The 18,588-nt window shown below is 39.0% G+C and overlaps 1 pseudogene; it reads left to right on the top strand.

Annotated features, from left to right (window-relative positions):
• Positions 1-960: 960 nt before the first annotated feature.
• Positions 961-3,930, top strand: LOC127531348 (isocitrate dehydrogenase [NAD] subunit alpha, mitochondrial-like; annotated as a pseudogene).
• Positions 3,931-18,588: the final 14,658 nt, after the last annotated feature.

Here is an 18,588-nt window from a genome sequence, read left to right as displayed (position 1 = left end):
GAAGAATTCAACCATTCTGATGAATCAGAAGCATTCTGGTGTCAACATCTCAAGATAGACACTCCAACAGATAATGAAAAAGGTCGGTTTCAATAAACGCCAACCCAGGAGGACTCCACAAAAGCTCACCTGCACAAAGAAAGAAAAGCTCTGCTCATCAGTTCAGTGGTTGGATGAGGTAAAAGTGGGTTCATTTAGACAGGAATACCATCCCAAGTGGTCAAGCATGATGGGGAGAATGTGGTGCTTTGGTGGTGTTTTCCAGCCAACGGACCAGACAGCCTTGTTAAACTGAATGGCATCATGAGAAAAAAGAACTGCATTAAGATTCTGGAGGAAAACATCAGTCAGTCTGCAGAAACAAAAAAAAAACTTGGCTTTAAGTAGCACTGGACCCTCCAACAAGACAATGATCTGAAACATGCAGCCAAAGTGGTCAAGAAATGGTGAACAGACAACAATATGAACATGCTGGAGGCCAGACCCGAATCCCATTGAGAATCTGTGAAGAAAACCAGACGGATGGCAAGAAAACTGTCTAACATCAAAGATTGGAGACATGAAAATGAGCTTGTTAGGAATTACAAGAACCGTTTGATTGCTCTGGTGGCAAATCAAGGCTTTGCCGTTAATTTCAGAGAAAAAAATCATTTTGGATTCTGCATTTTTTAGTAAAAAATGTACAAAAAGCAAAGAAATAGTTAAAATCTGTCAGCAGCATCTCTAATACAATGTCTGTTTTCACTTATTTATGCCATTTCAAGCCAGAAGAAACCTTTGGTCAAATAAAAATGCACTAAATAATTCAAACTCTTCAGCCTCACTGTGCTTCTAATTGCCTTCAGTCAATAGCAGTGTCACCAGAGCACTAGAGGTAGATGAAAGATGAAAAAGTCCTTGCATACAATATGTTATGAGAGGCAATATTTACACACAACTAACAGTTTAATTCTTATCATCATGGGAAGACTTGTGATGCTGCAGGCTTTTCTGGTTCCGCTTTGCCCCACTGTATGTAAAATAGCAGAAAAACCATGGCTGGCTTATGCTGGTCGTGAAGTGAATGAAGTGTTTCTGCGCTTATCTCAAAATGTAGATACCTTCTATAAACCTTTGTTCATCTCTGCTCTATTTTATTACTCGAACTTTTACAGTACTTATTCAACATAATGCGTTTTGTGGGTCATCCTTGTCAATTTCCGATTAAAATACGTCTCCCTCTTTTGCATAATGCTGTTAACACATTTCCCCGTCCTTAGCTGGTTTACTGTCAAAACAAGTCATCTGGGTTACCCCTTTATCAGCTACCCACTCAGCACTGCTAGAGATAAATCCCTCTTACTCTTTTACCATGCTGCTTATCACTTACTGTGCCGTGATGTGGTCACAGCAAATACAGCAAAAAGAAGATGAATCTGCTTGTCTGCGCAAGTCACTACTGCAGATATGCCTGAATTTTAAATTCACCTCAGAAGTAAGCTTATATAAGCCCACCAGCAATTAAAGTTTCTAAAGTGGATAGTTGCCATTTTCCTTCTTAACAGATTTTTTTTTTTGAGTTTACATCTTTATAGCGAGGCAAGAAGGAGGGGGAAAAAAGGACTGGATATAAATTTCTAGTGATATGACAGTGACAATTTCCAGGAGCTTGTGAATTATAATTAAACTAAATCATCTTGATTATGCAGAACTTTTCCTGTATGCTTCGATAATGTTGTACTGGCATGTATGAAATCTGCTACTATATTTTTATATATATGGAGTGGATTATTTGGGTGAGTGGTGATGTGATTTTGAATAATTTATTTTGTAACAGCCACTTACTAATATACATTTACTCCATAAAACTAGATGTGTGTTGGATGGTTGTATTAATTTGTAATAGCAAAGTTAATATTTTTAGCATAGCCTGCAGCAAATGCTCTAGTGATGGGAATTTTGGTTGATTGGTCTACACTCTAAACAGCTACTGGATGGATTTCTATGGAGTCTTGCACAGATATTCATATTCACGGTCTCCAGAAGGTTAAGCCTATGTCTTTTTCTGATTCTGTTATGTGCCAGTGAACTAACATTTTGGCTGTTTGTAAAATTATGTTACTGCTACTGAAAAGATTCTTAAAATTCTGCACAGAGGCCCTGCATCTCCATCGATGGCTACAAGACGCCCTAGACCGATGTCATCCTGGTCACCATCCGTGAGAACATGGAGGGCGAGTACAGCGGCATTGAGCACGAGATCATGGACGGCGTGGTTCAGCAGTAAGGGCATCACTGAGAATGCCAGCAGACGCATCGCAGAGTACGCCTTCGAATACTCCAGGAACAACCAGAGGAGCAGCGTGATGGCCGTCCACAAGGCCAACATCCCGAGGATGTCAGACGATCTGTTTCTGAGGAAATACCGAGAACTACAAAGACGTGAAGTTCACGCAGATGTACCTGGGCACTGTGTGCCTCAACATGGTCCATTATCTGATCCAGTTCGACATCCCTGTCATGCCCAACTGCTAAGGAGACATGCTCAGTTATCGTGTGCCGGTCTGACTAGAGGATTCGGAGTGATGCCCAGCGGCAACATCGGCACCAACAGAGTCGCCATCTTTGAATCGGTCCATGGTACCACCCCTGACATCACTGGCATGGACCTGGCCAACCCAACCACCCTGCTGCTAAGCGCCGTCATGATGCTGCATCACATGGGTCTCCATGACTACGGCAACAAGATCGAGAAGGCCTGCTTCAACACCGTCAGACACAAGAAGGTTCTCACGAAGGATCTGGGAGGAAACTCAAAGTGCTCAGAGTTTACAGCTGATATCTGCCGTCGTGGTCGACCAACTTCGATAATTCCCAAATTTTTCTTTGTGCCACCAACATGTCAAATTGTTCAATTAACATCCGTTCAGTAGACATTTTATGCAGGCATTTATGGTTCCCAAAGAATGTACCTTCTGATATTTCCTCTTGCACCACCATGACGTTGCCTTTTGTCTTTTTGAGCATAAATTTTCTCAATTATTTCATAGATTGCTATGAACATTTGCAACACAAATCGATGCCCCCTCCTTCAGAATGAATTATCATAATGTTTATGATTATACTCACTCTTCATTCAAAACCATTATCCAGACAATGTCACAGCGAGGCTTTCAGAAACATCCATAGGAGACATCCATATCTGTGTTTGATATGAAGGACAGTGCAACTGTCTGTATGCAGACCAACATGGACTGATTGTAGTACGAATAGAACCGCATGCACGACCGTCTTTAAAGTCTACATCAATCAAATGGAAACCATGAACTGTCCTTTAGTGTGCTTTCTATTATGCTAACATGATTTCCCTCACACAAGATTTCCTTTCTGGAGGATGTGAGAGATGCAAGGAAGGAACATTCTTTCTGTAGCGTGAGTCTTAAGCGACACCAGCTGTATCATCTATCAAATCCACCCAACATCCACAAAGATGCACAACCCAGTCTCTGCAACCTTGTGTTCCTCATAAAACTGAGCTGCACTGTCAATTGCAGATTCATTTAGAAATAATTTCTCACCTGTGACGTGGTTGGAAAGGTGGCCAGTTTGAAAGAGACACAAAACTAGGGACCGAAGTTTCACCCAGGAGATTGGGCAAGAAACCATCATTCAGTTACATTTTCTGTCACTGTTTGTTTTTTGCCTTTATTATGTAGAGAGAGTAGAGAGAGAGACAGGAATAATGGGTAGAAGAGTAGGGGAATGACATGCAGTAAATGGCCATGGGCTGGAGTTGAATCCATGGCCACTGCATTGGGGACTATAGCTCTGGTTTATGGGTTGCCTGCTCAGCCAGCTGAGCTATCTGGGCGCCTGTCCCATGCTTTTTGTTTAGGTTTAGAACCATGGGGATAGATTCAGGAAAATTCAATGCATTGCGAGACTCTATTGGACACCAAAATAATTGAGGAAATATCATGCTTTGGGTTAAAATACATCCCTTCATGACATGTTTGAAGCTTCGTCTCTATTTTCTAGGTTTTCCAGTGTGTCGAGTCTCACTTGATCTAATATATGACTGATTGGATGAAAAGGAACGACAGTATAGAAATGAAATAAAGGGCAAAGGTTGTGATACGTTACAAGCAAATCTAATCCTACAGAAAATACATTTAGCTTAAAATGTAATTGAGATTGCAGCTTAGTTGTATAGGAATGTCATTTTGTGGAGACTGGGTTCACTTGATAAAAGACTTCCACAGAAGATACACCTGCGTTTCCTCGCTTTAAGCTCCTTCAGAATCCTCCTCTTTCTTCGCTAATTGTCTCATTGAGGTGCATTTATGTAATTGGAAGATCTTCTGTGACAGCGGAGGGGGGATGATTTCCAGGTTACACCGCTTGGGAGTTACCATAATGAAAAGCACCTTTAGTCTTGCTGAGAAATCCTTTTGCACCTGGAAATGGCTCATCTCTTACTAGCTGTAGCTAAATAATCCATTGTGCCAGTAAAAGAGGAAAAGCTAAACCGAAGAGAAACAGTTCAGGTCTCTAACCTTCAAAAAAGGTTGTAGAAATATAGATGAAAACTTTACAAGGCGCTTTTAAACATGTCTTCTCTGAGGTCCATTTGTAATTAATCAGTCGCCCAAGCAACTGTATGCACAATGCAACTCATATATAAGCAGAAATTGAATAATTGTGTTTAAGATGACTTTCTCAAAGTTACAAGGATCCAGAAACTCTTTTCTTGACCCACTTACTGTTTTACATCAACCCTGCTACAATCTGTTGTATCTCCCTGCTACAAATTTGAATTGAAATTGTCTTGTCTGCTCCCAGCGCTCGGAAACTGCATCTAACATGCTTGAGAGACTTTATTTTTCATTTGTATGAGCTATCTAACCTTGTGACAATCACACTGCCACCCATGTGTATAATAGTTGTTTGGACATCATTTCGGAAAATGGAAGTTAACATACCCAAACATGTTACTGTATTGCCTGTTGCAGAAAAAAAAAAAAAAAAACGATGTGTATATCAGCGTTGTAGCCCTGCAGCAGGTTTGAGGCTTAAAATGAAATAAAATAACACATCTTATCATAAAAAGAGTGATTTGTGAGGCTTTATGACATCCGTGTCCTTGTTAAATTTAGCAAACACAACAGCCAGAAGCCCATTCGGAGGCTTTATTGTGTTGCGAGCGGTATCATATTGAAAAATGTGCGTGTGTGTCCTTAACAGAACACTACAATATGTTTGGATGATTTGAGGACATGAGGCATAAACGCGTGTTATAAATTTAGCCGGAGTCTTGGCCTTCCTTCTCCCCCTTCGTCCCCCCGACGACCAAGGCCAGGTCCCTGCTGATGGAGAGAGAGGGGTCAACTCTGGCAGCAGGAACAAAGTGGACTTGACAAGTGTGAAAGATTTAGTGCTGGGCATTTAGAGTGATCATCTTTTCCCCTTTGTCAGCAGGTAGAGAAATTTCTCTGCCCTTACTGTGTCCTTGATTCAAGTTTGATGGCACAGGGGGAAATCCTGTCTCCTCCCTCCGCTGTGATGTTGTCCTTTTAATGACTATTATTGCTCAGAATGGGCTGATCAGTGTTGTTGTTGCTACGCCAAAGCTCGGCCTTCTGTCTGTATGCGCGGCATTTTTGCCGATTTTTAAATATATATATCAGAAGAAGCATTACAGGTCCACAGGGAGGACTTTAATCTGTGGATGGTTATCAGTCTAAAAACTATCACCGGCCTCTTGAAAGGAATTACCATTCTTCTGTTGTCAAGTTATATTTCAACCCATTTCCTGTTATTTCATTTGCTCCCGCACTCCACAACTCCCCTCTGTATTATATGACTTAATTTTCCTGAAGAGCAGCAAATGTTACAGTTCAGTGGAATTTTGAGGCCTCTTAAATCCCAGGGACTGCGCCTCATAGATTCCAGTAAACTATGAAATTAAATATGGGACCTCCTGTGTGAATTGGATTTAAATATGCCTATTACTCTGGCAAATGAATAAAAAAAAATATATATATATATATAAAAACGAAACATAAGATTAACTTTTAAATGATGGTGTGAATCCTCCTGTGCCACAGCTTCATAATTAGGTCATTAGTGCAAGCATGATGCTTCATAATCCTCCCCAGCAGCAGGCGTGATACCACAGATCCATATCACCCCGTTATCAGCACTCCGGAGATGCAACTATTGCTGTTCTTCCAGGATCTCACCTGGACAGTGAGAACAAACAATAATAAGCCATAAATCCACCTCGGTTACGTGCCAAGTCCCCTGATGTGATGGATTTAGAGGCAGTAGGTTCAGGTGAATACTGAGCCGGCTTAATGTTGGGTGCTGTTCCCCAGAGGAACCTGTGCTTTGATTTTTTTTTCAGCCAATCTCCATTTTAATTTGTCCTCCACTTTTCTATTATTCAGTTTTTGTGATTTAAACAGCTCGCACATTAAAAATACCAATATTGCATCATGTTAAAGCGATTTCTCTACCACAGTGGATGCAAAAAATAAAGACTACTACTGCAGTTTTGATCAGAAAAAAATATGTATACAGTAAGTTTTAACTAAACTTGTTGTCTTTATGCCTGAAGTATTGCAAAAGCACGAACATACTGATTAGTTGGCTTCCCATATGAAACGCAGACCTTGATTATGCAATAAAAACAAAGATGAACTGGAGTTCTTAGAATTAATGAATATATATACCATAAACTTTAAATAATTTCATCACAGTGTATTGTTTGAGGTATTGACTAAAAGCACTGCTTTTATCTTTAAAAAAACAATCAAAAACATTCATATAGATTTGCTTTTATGTCAGTTTTATTTCCCTTACTATTATTTCCGTAATTATTTATGTATAAATTATTTTTTAATTTTCAATCTCAATTTTATTGTTTTCCTGTTATTATTATTATTATTATTATTATTATTATTATTATTGTTCGTAGTAGTCGTCTTAACAACGACAACAATAATATAATATTTTTATCCTTTATTTAATTTTATTTAATTCAATTTTTTTGAATTGTTTGTCTTTAATTTTATTCTATTTATTCTTTTCCTTTATGTGAAATGTGACATTTTTTATTTTTTTGGTGTTTGTTATATTGATTTATTTCCATTCCATTCTACATCTTGCACTTCGTATCTTTAATCATGTTTAACTCTATGTTTCAATGTTTTTCCTTCTTTTTAAACTATGTTTTTAAAGAAATGCTATGAAAATAAAAGTGTTTTCATTATTATTTGTACAAATCTCTCATCTGCACTCATTGGTTAAAGTTACTTTACACACTGTATTTTAGGTTTTGGTTGCCCTTGTTCTTCCTGTTATTTCTTTGGTGTTTTTGACTTAGTGATCAAATTTGCCTCAGTGTGTTGCAGGAGGCTTACGAACTGGAACAACAAGAACCCATTGTGTTATGGAACCAAAAGCAATTAGAGACCAAACCATGACAGAAGGACATTTTTTTGTAAGTTTGCAGGGATTGCTGGAAAGCAGAAATTCGGAAATCCAGGGAGAAGGGTTGACTTGCAAATTTCTGAACATAGTTTATACTCCGGAACAACAAAATGTTTATGTATGGGAACATTTTGTCAATAAAAGCACGTCCATGAAGCCCAGTGGTCAAATTTTAATTGGGCGCTTCTTGTAAATCAATAGTAATGTAGCAGTTTGTCTCTGGTATTAGATATTATTCAAGTTTTTGCATTTTCTCTCAAATTCTATCCCATCTCACAGAGGAGTCACAGGATTAGCTCAGGTTTTGAATCCTCTGAGCAGATACTGTTCTATGAAACTGACAGGATGCTTTGTTTTCTCACTTGTGCTGCAGTTGCTTCAGAAAATATGCACACATTTCACTTTATGCACCTTTTAAAGCCTAGTAAATTAGACTTTTAATGAAAAAAAATCAATGTTTTCCCATCAGTGTTTACTCAGTAGCCATATTTTTCAAATTATTTAAAAATCACATACAGAAATTTAAAAAAAAAAAATCCGATTTGCAAATTTCAAAAAAACAACTTGAAGTGTTCAGTCCTTTCAGAGAGTTATCACAGAAGATCTGAAGCTGCAGCTATAAGGACGTCCATAGAAAACTGAATTAAGAGTCTGATTATTTTTCATAAATGCATAATTTCCGTTTTTGATTTTTGGTCAATGTAGAGCGTCCAGCCATGTGTGTGTTACTGGGTTAGAAGGAACAACTGGATAATTTGCTGTCTGTTTTTTTTTTGTTGTTGTTGTTTTTTCCAGATTACCGTCTAAATTCTGGAGGTCCAGGAACAAAACTGGCACACAGCAGACATCATGATATCCTGAAGGAGACAGTTTAACCCCACAGACAGTGGCGTCATTAGGCCTATTTTAGGGTGGCTTCAGCCCCTCTAAAATATTCTCTGAGCCCCCCTAAATAGTTTTATGTTCATTTATTTAAAAATAGTTTTTTTATTTACCAAAAAAGTGCTGACAAATTCAATATAATGTGGCCAGAATATTAGTTCAAATAAATTATCACATAACCAGTCATTATTAACTGAAATATGATCATAAATCCTAGTTTCCCAAAACTTCATAGTGGAAGGTAGAGAGTCCGACCCAGTGCGTCGTTATCCAGTCCATTCCACTTGTTCATATGGAGCACACCCACATCACTGAAATCCAGTCCACTTTTTCCCTGCAATCTAGGTTGCTCTCAGGACCTGCAGCATGTGTTTACCGGGAGGAGCACACAGAACCGAGGAGAGCAGCGTTAGGAGAAGAACGTGAACAAGAATGGATATATACGAACTGTTTTCAGGAGAGTAAGTATTCGTCACTGCTGATAGTAACCATAAGTTAGCTCTAGCCCCGCAGCTAACAGCAGGAAGTCCCATGTAATTAATGAACTAAATGCTCCCTGTTTGACAAATAAAAACCTGGCTTGGACACTTTATTATTGATTTATTTTTTGCCATATACTTTCTTTGGGGTGACTTCCTTCTAGAGCATCAGCTCCAGCATCAGATGCACCCAGCAGGGCTGCCAACTCTCGCGCTTTGGTCGTGAGAGACACGCAACTCAGTCCCTTCACACGCTCTCACGCCACACTCCAAATATCATACATGCAAAAAAAAAAAAGTTTCACTTTGCTGTTATGGGAATATGCAACTTTTGGGGAAATCCAGTTTAAGTTTTTACTCAACGCCAGGTTTGTGAAATTTCGGTCCACATTTTCCGTCATTGTGCAGCTGTCAGGCTGGCTGTCTTTGAGTGATGCACAAAGCCTGTGTGGAGCGCTCATAGATATGTATAGAAGAGTAGATAGGACACGCCCCTCTGAGCGACACTAAGCTAGTGGGGCAAAGTTTAGGGTTTTCCATTGATGTGTACGGTGCGAAAACTAAAACAATAAGAATGCCAATGCATATAATTACACACTACGTCGGACGATCGAGACAAGGAAACTTGGAATAACTTTTATCGGTAAGAATAGTTTTTGGCTCTTTTTTCATTACGAAATCTTGTTGAGAGCTTCCAGTCTATGAGAGCTAACTAGTAAACTAGCAAAACACTAACGGGAGCTAGCAGCTTGAAAACCAAATACCAGACGATTAATAGCAACTGTAGTATAGCTGTACAAGCAGTAATAGTAATACTAAAAGTACAAGCAGCAGTAGAAGTATAAATAGCTGTTAGAGTCGTAGATAGGGTTGCCACCTTTCAGAAATGAAAATAAAGGACGCCCACCACGGCTCCTCAGGGCCACAGTTCAGTAAAACTGGACAGATATTCACAGATTCGGACTTCTGGCATCAGTCACTCATTAGATACAGGTTGTCTGATCATAAACGATCCCTCTTTCCCATCGTTGAAAGGTAGACAATGTGCTACAAGCCCAGTTTTATCAAAAGTAGCTGTCTTTCAAGTTGTGGGAATAACATTGGTGTCAACAGGAACCAGTTGAAGGCTGCAGTGATTTTGGTGACACTACAGTGTATCAGAGTGAAGTTATTGAATATTTGTGTCTCTCTTCGCTGTTCCAGCAGTTTTGCAATTTGCAGACAGTCCCTGTGCACTCCACAGACACCAATGATAGACCATAAACCAAAGATTATTATGTGGTTCAAAAAGCGCAAAATGATAGGATGTTGCCTAAAATTGTCACGTATGATATGTGGTTAAAAAAATGTCAGTGCAGTATTTTGTCAAAATAGTATGTCATTGAAGAAAACAGGGCCAGAACAAACAGAGTAGCATAGTATGTCTCTGAGAAAACATCATAGTGTAGCCTTTGGGATGAAAAAATGCCATCAACGCCAAGATTTTAAACACTTTCATTTACTACAAAAGAATATCTCCTTCAAATGTCTCACTAATAATCATTATCAGCCTGAAAAACCCACAAAACACTCCTCTATACTCGACCACTCTTAGTACAGTCCGGTTCCCCCTTCTATAAATCTGCTTGGAATCTTCCACTTCCTGTTTGTCAAAGTGGCCTTCTACCTGGACAGGTTTTGTTGGAGCTCATGCAACAAACATTTTGGGTAACTGCACTTTAATATGGATGGATGACACTGAATTAGAGTCTGTCTTAATGAGACTGAGTTCAGATGTGTAGCTCTGTCATTAAATAGGAAATTATTTCTCAGAATTCACGGAGAAAAGTCTGAAATGTTTGCTAGGTTAGCGTCCCACATTATTTGGTAAATTTACGTTATCTGGTGTAGTGTCTTGACCTTAGTATTTACATTTCTCAGGTTAATTTGGATTGTACACCATATTGTAGTGTCTTAACCTGAGCATTTAAAATTATTCTACAAAATTTGCATTACACATTGTAGTCTCTTAACCTTAGTATTTATGTTAGGCAGGTTAAGTTGGAGTATATGTAATGTTGTAGCCTATGTTTGTGAAGTTATAGTAACTGAAAACAACAAATTGGTTTGTTTTGTAGGGCTGTTGATGGATGCCTGCATATGTGATAATATAATGTAGTGTAAATGCATTTGAGCTATATTGAATTGTCTAAAGGGCCAAACAATTAATTGAGATGTTATAGAAATCATCCTCCAACCATTTTGAGTCTAATTTTAAGCAAAAAACAAAGAGTCCTCCTTCTTCATTTTAATATTTTTACATTTTTCTCTTTACAAATTTTTCTTGAAGACATCAGCTCTGGATTTGACAAACATAAAAGGACATTTATCGCCATTGTCTGACGTTTCATGGAGCGAATCAAGAAAATAACTGACAGAGTAAATGACAATGACAGTAATCATTAGTTGCAGCCCCACTGGATAGAATGTGCAAGAAGCCAGAGTGAATGTTAAACCATTTGAGCAACTTACTCCACTAAATTATGTGTCTTTCTTTACACTGCTGCTTGGAACCTGCTCGTTAGACTTTCAGATCCCTGATTTGGTATATATTAGCACAGTGAACAGTCCTTGAGAAGCTGTCTTAGGTGTAGCCCTGCTCACCTGACACAGTGCTTCCCAGTGAAACGGCTTAGGGCAGATGTATTCTATTAATTTCAAATGAGGGCTCTGTCGATACTGCTTGGAGACCGTGGATTTTGCTTCTCTTTGTTGTTGTGAACAAACAATGGAAATCGCTGCACTGTCAGACGGCTTTACCGAAGCCAGTGAATCACATCGCTTTTAAGAAGTGCTCTCTGTGTATATCCTTTTTGTATTCTTTTCTATTTAAGATCCAAGATGTTCATGACAGCACATCTTTTCACAATTTCAAATCGGTGGAGTGAGTAATATTCTATCAGGAGAAAGGGACACAAGGAGAGAACACAATATATTTCCATATATCCACAAATTGAATTCCCCTCGGGGATCAATAAAGAGCTATAGTTAAATGGCAGCAAAAGCTACATTTCATTTACTATTTGCACTTGATGAGCCACATCACAGGAAAAAGAAAAACATCGAGCTCTGTCGACAGACATTTCATATCTTGCCATTAAATGATAACAATTATTCGATCTGGATTTTTCAGCATCGGCAAAGTTGGGTTTGGAAGTTGTATGCAACGAAGACGACTGTGCATAAAAGCACCCACAAAGAAATACCATTTACCTGCCTCGCTCACATTTTGATGTGTGATCTGCCAGGCAGGTACAAAGATTACAGTGCTGAAAAAGCCAGAGAAAGATGCTGAATAATGCAGCTTCAGCGGTCAGTGGAAGACTCGTTATGCTGGTTATGAGAATATACTTTAGGTGTCTGCGAGGAGGAGATAAAGGAATATGTTATTATCTGACAATAAGTCAGAGAGTGGAAAGGTAAAGGCCAAGATTTACAATATCATCACAGTCGGAGGAATACAGGCTTCTTTCCTCAAGAGCTTTTTTTTTCAACTAGATACTGTACTTCTGTCAGAAAAATTCATGTCTTTACACCGACAGTTTTAAGATGTGGAAAATCACATTTGCCTGGAGAGATGAAAATGAGAGAGTAGAACCATCTCTTCAAGGAAAACATTTTAAAGCAAATGAAATCAGCGAGCCAATCTAAAACTAAACAAGATAAACTGTTCCGCAGGTATGTTCGTTGTTAGCGCTCCGAAAACATTAGTCGAGATATTTTCTTTCTAGATTTGATTTGACAAGTCTGAGTTTAAGATGTCTGCATAGCATGAATAGAACCATGAAATGCTATATCTCCACACAGATAAGGCGCTGCTTCAAACAGCATTTGAAATATGGGTTTAAAACAGGGGGAAAAATACTCATTATAAATATGGGGAAACACTATAAACCATCCTCAAAAGGAATTTTCTGGTAGTCTAGGATTTCTAATAAAAATCAGTTTGAGATTCAACAATAAGGGTGCTCTTTGTGAGCTGGTGGGAGCTATTCAGCAGTCCACTTTGAGTTCCTATAGTGGAGCATTGTCTTTGAAAACGTGCTTCATGTTTCAAACAGACAGCCCATGAAATGAAAGAGTAAGCATCGGATAAAAGAGTCTCACTGTTGATAATGGTTAGAAAGCCAAGACGGCAGGAAGCAGCCGGCTATGTCTCATTTGGGCCCCATTCAAACCAAACAGACAATGGGCCATTAAATTGTGACATGTTTACAGCGTTGTGTCATTTGTGAATGATGTAAAGTATGTGGTGTAGCATTTCAAGGCGAACGACGAGCTGCAAATGCGACACTGTAATACACGGAGAACACGCGGATTCAGCGGGAAACAAGAAGTCTGACAAGTGGATAAGGGCTTTGGCAAATGGCTCCATAAGTCTCCCTTGTCACTTACATATATGCTTCCCCATGTGATCCATCATGGCAATGATTGGAACCGGTATGAAGCTCGGGTCAGATCAGCAGCTGGCCCCTTTAAGGGAGTGCAGAGAGAGGCAGACTTGGCATGGTTGGCCTGTTTAAAGGTGATGTAAACAGGCCCTGATGGATGAAGGACTCCCATCCATCCATCATCCTTCCATCCTGAAGGGCCTTAATCTTCCGCAAACACAATCCAGCCTCTGCGCCCCTCATCTCGTCTGCCTTGTCTCTCAAGTCCTTAATAATATCCCTTCGTTTGGGGACCTTGTTCCTGCGCTCTCGCCGGACAGAAAGAAATGACACCGTCTAGAGGTTAAACGCCCTGTGTAGCATCAAGGAAAGAAGTCTTGAGCTGAGAGTTTTCTCAATTTACCTGGCTCATTATTTATGACTGCTGTGACATGAATAATACAGGACCAAACAATTGCTGACGTCTCATTAATTGATAGAACCCAGCCTGTGATAATGTGCTATAGGACAGCTTTCTGAATTAGCTTTTACTCTTTTTTTTTCTTTGTTCACATTGCTGACAGCCTGGATTCAGATTCAACACATGTACAGTCAAACAAGGTAGAAATAACACAGGTGTTCAGGTTTATTTTTGAGGTGCTGTTGAGGGTCATGTGTACTGATATGTACCGGCAGTGATGTTAAAGTGGCATATATGCATGAGGTGACAGCGTCTGTTGTGGTTCTGTATATCCCTTTGACTTTCAATTGATTTGAGGCATTAGTTGGGTTTTTGGCTTTCTGTCAGTTGTTGTGTCTCATTGCCCTTCCTGTTAACGCCGATGCAGCCAAGCTGCTGTCTCAGCTAAATAATGTAAGACTTCAGGGCCTGATGGGAAGTTTTATAAATGTTTGCCAGACCCGGCCACCAGACATCATTAGATTTTGGTTGCCAAAGTTGATAGAATGTTGGACTTATCTTGATAAGCTTCAATATGAGTGATAATGGTCCAACGTGCGTATAGCCCATATTTCAGCACCGGCAAAGTGATAAAGAATGATTAAGGACATTTGTCACGACACAAGTGTCTTTTTTTCTCTTTTTACTATTAAGGACAAAGACACACAAACATACTTGAGTGCATAATATAGGTATACCTTTTATGAACTAATGACCTCTAAATGTAAGAAGTGCAGCATTTTGAGTAGTAAAAATGAAGTGTTGCACACCTTTTAGGCCACAAGAGTGCAGGGCACAAAACCATGATGTTTCAGAAATAAAACATGAGGAACCATTATTCATAAATAAGCAAAAATATTCCTAAACAAAAAAGTTTGTCAGCCAGGATTGAAGCTGAAGAATTTGGGGAAATATATGATGGCAATTTTTCTGATAGGCTTTATTCAGTGCTTTATTCAATATTTCAGTGTTTAAAAACCTGATAGAGCCACAATATACCATCAAAAGTGTAACTATCACATAAGGAAGAGAGCATGAAAGTTTAAACCCTGGATCAGACACACTGCATGACATGTATCCTAAATTTGAGGCATTTGTGATTTGCTAATTGCATTCTTTTAAATTGGGATTTCTATTTGAAATCAATTCATTGTTTCAGCCCTAAATAATATGTATTTTGTTTGCTAACAAGAGCAAAAGTGTGGAATATATTATTGTATAATGTAGTTTTTGAAACAGTTATTAACACCAAAAACCAGTAAAAGCTGTTTAATTTAACCTAACAAGAGCAAGCCTCTTCAAATTCTGCTTTCAGGAAGTCTCTGGTTAACAACCCTTCTATTTGTATTCTTTCGCTTCCAAGTGCAGTTTTGTATTTAGAAGAAGTGCTGAGTTCAGTGATTATGTACTAGAACTGGTATCAGCAAAGGTTAAAGCAAAAATATTGGTTTGTACCGCTGAATAGTCTTAACATCAAGTGCTACCTGGAACCCTGATTCAGTCTGACATAGGGCAGCCGGTCACCACCTGCACTGCTGGAGCAAACTAAGCTCAAATGAGTTTCTTACAGGGGTCGACTGCTAGGTTACATTTTTTTCTTTTTCAGGGCTGATATGAAATATTGGTAATCAAGGAGACGAATAGCTGATAATACTGGAGTCAAAATTAAGAATAAACCACATGTGACATAATTCATTCAGTGGGTGGACACGGTATTCATTGACCGCCTAGTTGTTAACATGAGTTTATGTTTTTATTTACATAGCTGGCAGTTAGTTTAATGATATGTAAGAGCTGAGGGGGTGGGAGAAGTGGAAAGCTTTTGGCAGTGTCAGACTTGAGAATGTAAGTGAACATATGGCTCAGTGATAGGCAGACTCACTTCATATAGAAACATTGTTTATGTGCCATATTGTAAGTGCCGGTAGGAAAAAAAGTTCCAAATTGACAAGTACTACTGTTACTAGCTGTGCATTGAGATTATGCCTTTGCAAGGTAATGCACTGCAGTAAACTACAATATGAAGTGTGAAAGTCAAATGCAGTGTATCGCTGTAGCATGTCCACATCCAGTTGTGTACTTTCTTCCGTAGACTCCCCTACTTCCAGTTAAGGGAAATCTTGTGATGATATATAACATAGTGATATTTATAGCTTTGTGCTTTACATTTCTACATAGCAAAGCCTTAATGCACAAAGCCCATTTTGGCCTCCAAGGACTTGGCCAACCAGTTGCAAGTTGGTTTGCTTGTTTTCAGAATCCCCTTTACGATGATGAATATCAGCGACCGTCTCTGGGCTGGAAACCTACCACACTAATTCTACCTTTTTAGTGTATTTGGATCGTGCATTAAGGCAGTCATGATCGTTTTTTCAGTGAATTACCCCTTTTAATTACAGCGCTTGCTTCCCTGTGTGCAAATGAGCAAAAAAAAGTATTTTTGGTGGAGATCGTCGCCACATCCTTCGCTTAGCTCTGCTCAAAAACGATTGTCACTGATTTAAAGTGATACCAACAAGCCAGAGTGTTTTTCCCCAGTATGGAACAACGATGATAAGGTGCTGTCAGACCATTCTGTACAGCAGAATGGGCTGGCTCTGTGAGACTGCCTTGGGTCGAATTGAATCTCGGTCTTATCACCCAATATTGGTACATGACCTCGCTAAAGGAGAACAAATCCCCGCAGCCAGGTTATAAAATCTGTAGAAAGATCATCTGGAGAAGTGGACGCTCTTTGAGCAACACATTATTGCCAATGGTTGTGTCAGAAATTGCTCAGCAATCACACCTGGGTTACAACCTCAGTAATGCATTTTCATTTTGAAACGCATAACTTCTGCTATGTTTACGGCCATTGACCACACTATTGCTGTGTTTTAGCACCCCTAAAACTGAAACTTTGGGAAGCACTGGCTTATCTTGTTTTAGTTTGAAAACCGAGAAGCTGAGACTTTTCCAGACACCCACGTCGACTTTATTTACTTTACAGTAACTACATCGTGTGTGCACATAGATTGGTGCAAAAATGTGAGTCTGGACAGATTGTTTTTGCTTCCAAATGCCATTTTAAAGTGGAAATGTATTCCTGTATTACTGTGGAAGCTGTAATGTGAGGGTGCACATATTCTTTCGGCCCTATAGTGTTTGTGCGGGTCAAATTTGAGCTATTTTTGATTTGAAGAAGCCGCAAGCAAGTACGGGCTAAAATGAGAATATAGTGAAGTTTTCTTTTTACAGTATTGACTGATTTCTGCCTTTATATTCCTTGGCCTCCCCTGTGCCATTGTTTGCCTGCTATCTGCAGCTGAGTGCAAGTTTTCATTGCGGGCAACACGGTAGCTCCATTCTGCCATATTGACAGGTCCTTTATTGCCAGGCTTTGGGTCAAAACGAGTCTAATATTTTCCAGTTGAAGCCCTAAAACGCTAGTTAAATTCACTGTAATGTGTACATCACAGATTTTGTTGCACTAATTTTCAGAATTTATGCTCTATTTTCTGTCTTTCTCACCTGCATTCACAAAACGCACAGCCACTACACGCTGTTTAAATGTTGTTTATAGTAGGTTTCCAGTCAGTGATGCATGTAAAACTGAAAAAACCAGCCTCTTGTGTGTGTATAATCTTTTTTTTCTCCTCAAAACTCATTCACTTATCACTCACCACATACAGCGTCTGTATCTCTGCCATGTACCCCGGGCTGTAACCATCAATTGAGTGGGAAGTTTACTGCAGCAGCAACCTATTATTGTGAGGAGCACAGAAAAATGAAATGGATGCCTTAAATACTTCTGAGCACCTTTGTATGTTTGGTGGGTCAATAACAGAGTAATCTCATTCTTCACAGTCTTCAGGTCACAGACTGGCATAATACGAGCATTTCTTGGAAAGCAAGCAAGCAGTGGAGAGGCAGAAATAATACCGGTTGTGTTGAGCATAGTCGTTACCACGGCGTGAAAAAAGCTTTTCAGGCTTTATGTTAAAAATACAATTAAAATACGTGCAAATTGTCATGAAGTATTGTGCATAAATACTGCTTTGGTGGACTTTTAAATGACGCGTGTTACAGGTAAGAGAATACAAAATTTGGCAAACTTAACCACTTAATTTCAATTATCTCAACTGGTCTTTATGTTTTTTGGTGAAATAATAATTATTTTTCTCGAATATTATTCTGACATAAATTACCTGAACGGTAATAGAGGGAAAAAAATCTAATTAAGATCGCAATCAGCAGTCTTTTTGGATTTCATGCTACCTTTGCAGCAGCCTCACGCACAAGTGAATATCTTCCATTTTTGTGAATCACTGTTTCGTTCTAGAGATACGAGGTTCCAGCTGCTGGCTCCAGACCTCTGATCTGACGCCACCTCAGACTTGTCATTGATATCAAATAACAGGATTTGGGTTCGTGATGCGTCCTACCTGGCTATCGTCATAAAAATTGACAAAAAAAGCACAAATTAGATGAATGTGTGGGTAAATTTTGTAAGTTCATCTCAAAGAAATAACTCGAACTTGTTATTATAGCCCTGAAAACCCATTTTCTGTGCATATCATAACCAATGTTACATGAAAATCTTAGATCAAAACAGTATTTTCTGCCATAGTTGTCAAGGGAGATTTCCTCTCTTGTCCTTGAGTAACAGACAGATTTAATCAACATGTGAATCAAACTAGATGACAGATTATGATTTGTTTTCTTTGTTCCTGTCATTCATTTTTGATTAAATTACAACAAATATGGATGTTCCACCAAAACTCACCTTTTTCAGTTTAAATAATCATGTTTTTAGATGTGTTGCCAATAGTTTTAGTACAATCACTGGCAGTCTGGTTTTTAGCTGAGCAGTTAAACCGCTATCCAGTCTGCAGACGGATGATCG

Source organism: Acanthochromis polyacanthus, chromosome 20, assembly GCF_021347895.1.
Source record: "Acanthochromis polyacanthus isolate Apoly-LR-REF ecotype Palm Island chromosome 20, KAUST_Apoly_ChrSc, whole genome shotgun sequence".
NCBI classification, from domain to species: domain Eukaryota; kingdom Metazoa; phylum Chordata; class Actinopteri; family Pomacentridae; genus Acanthochromis; species Acanthochromis polyacanthus.
The sequence above is the reverse complement of the archived record's forward strand: the minus strand, read 5'-3'. Positions and strand labels throughout refer to the sequence as shown.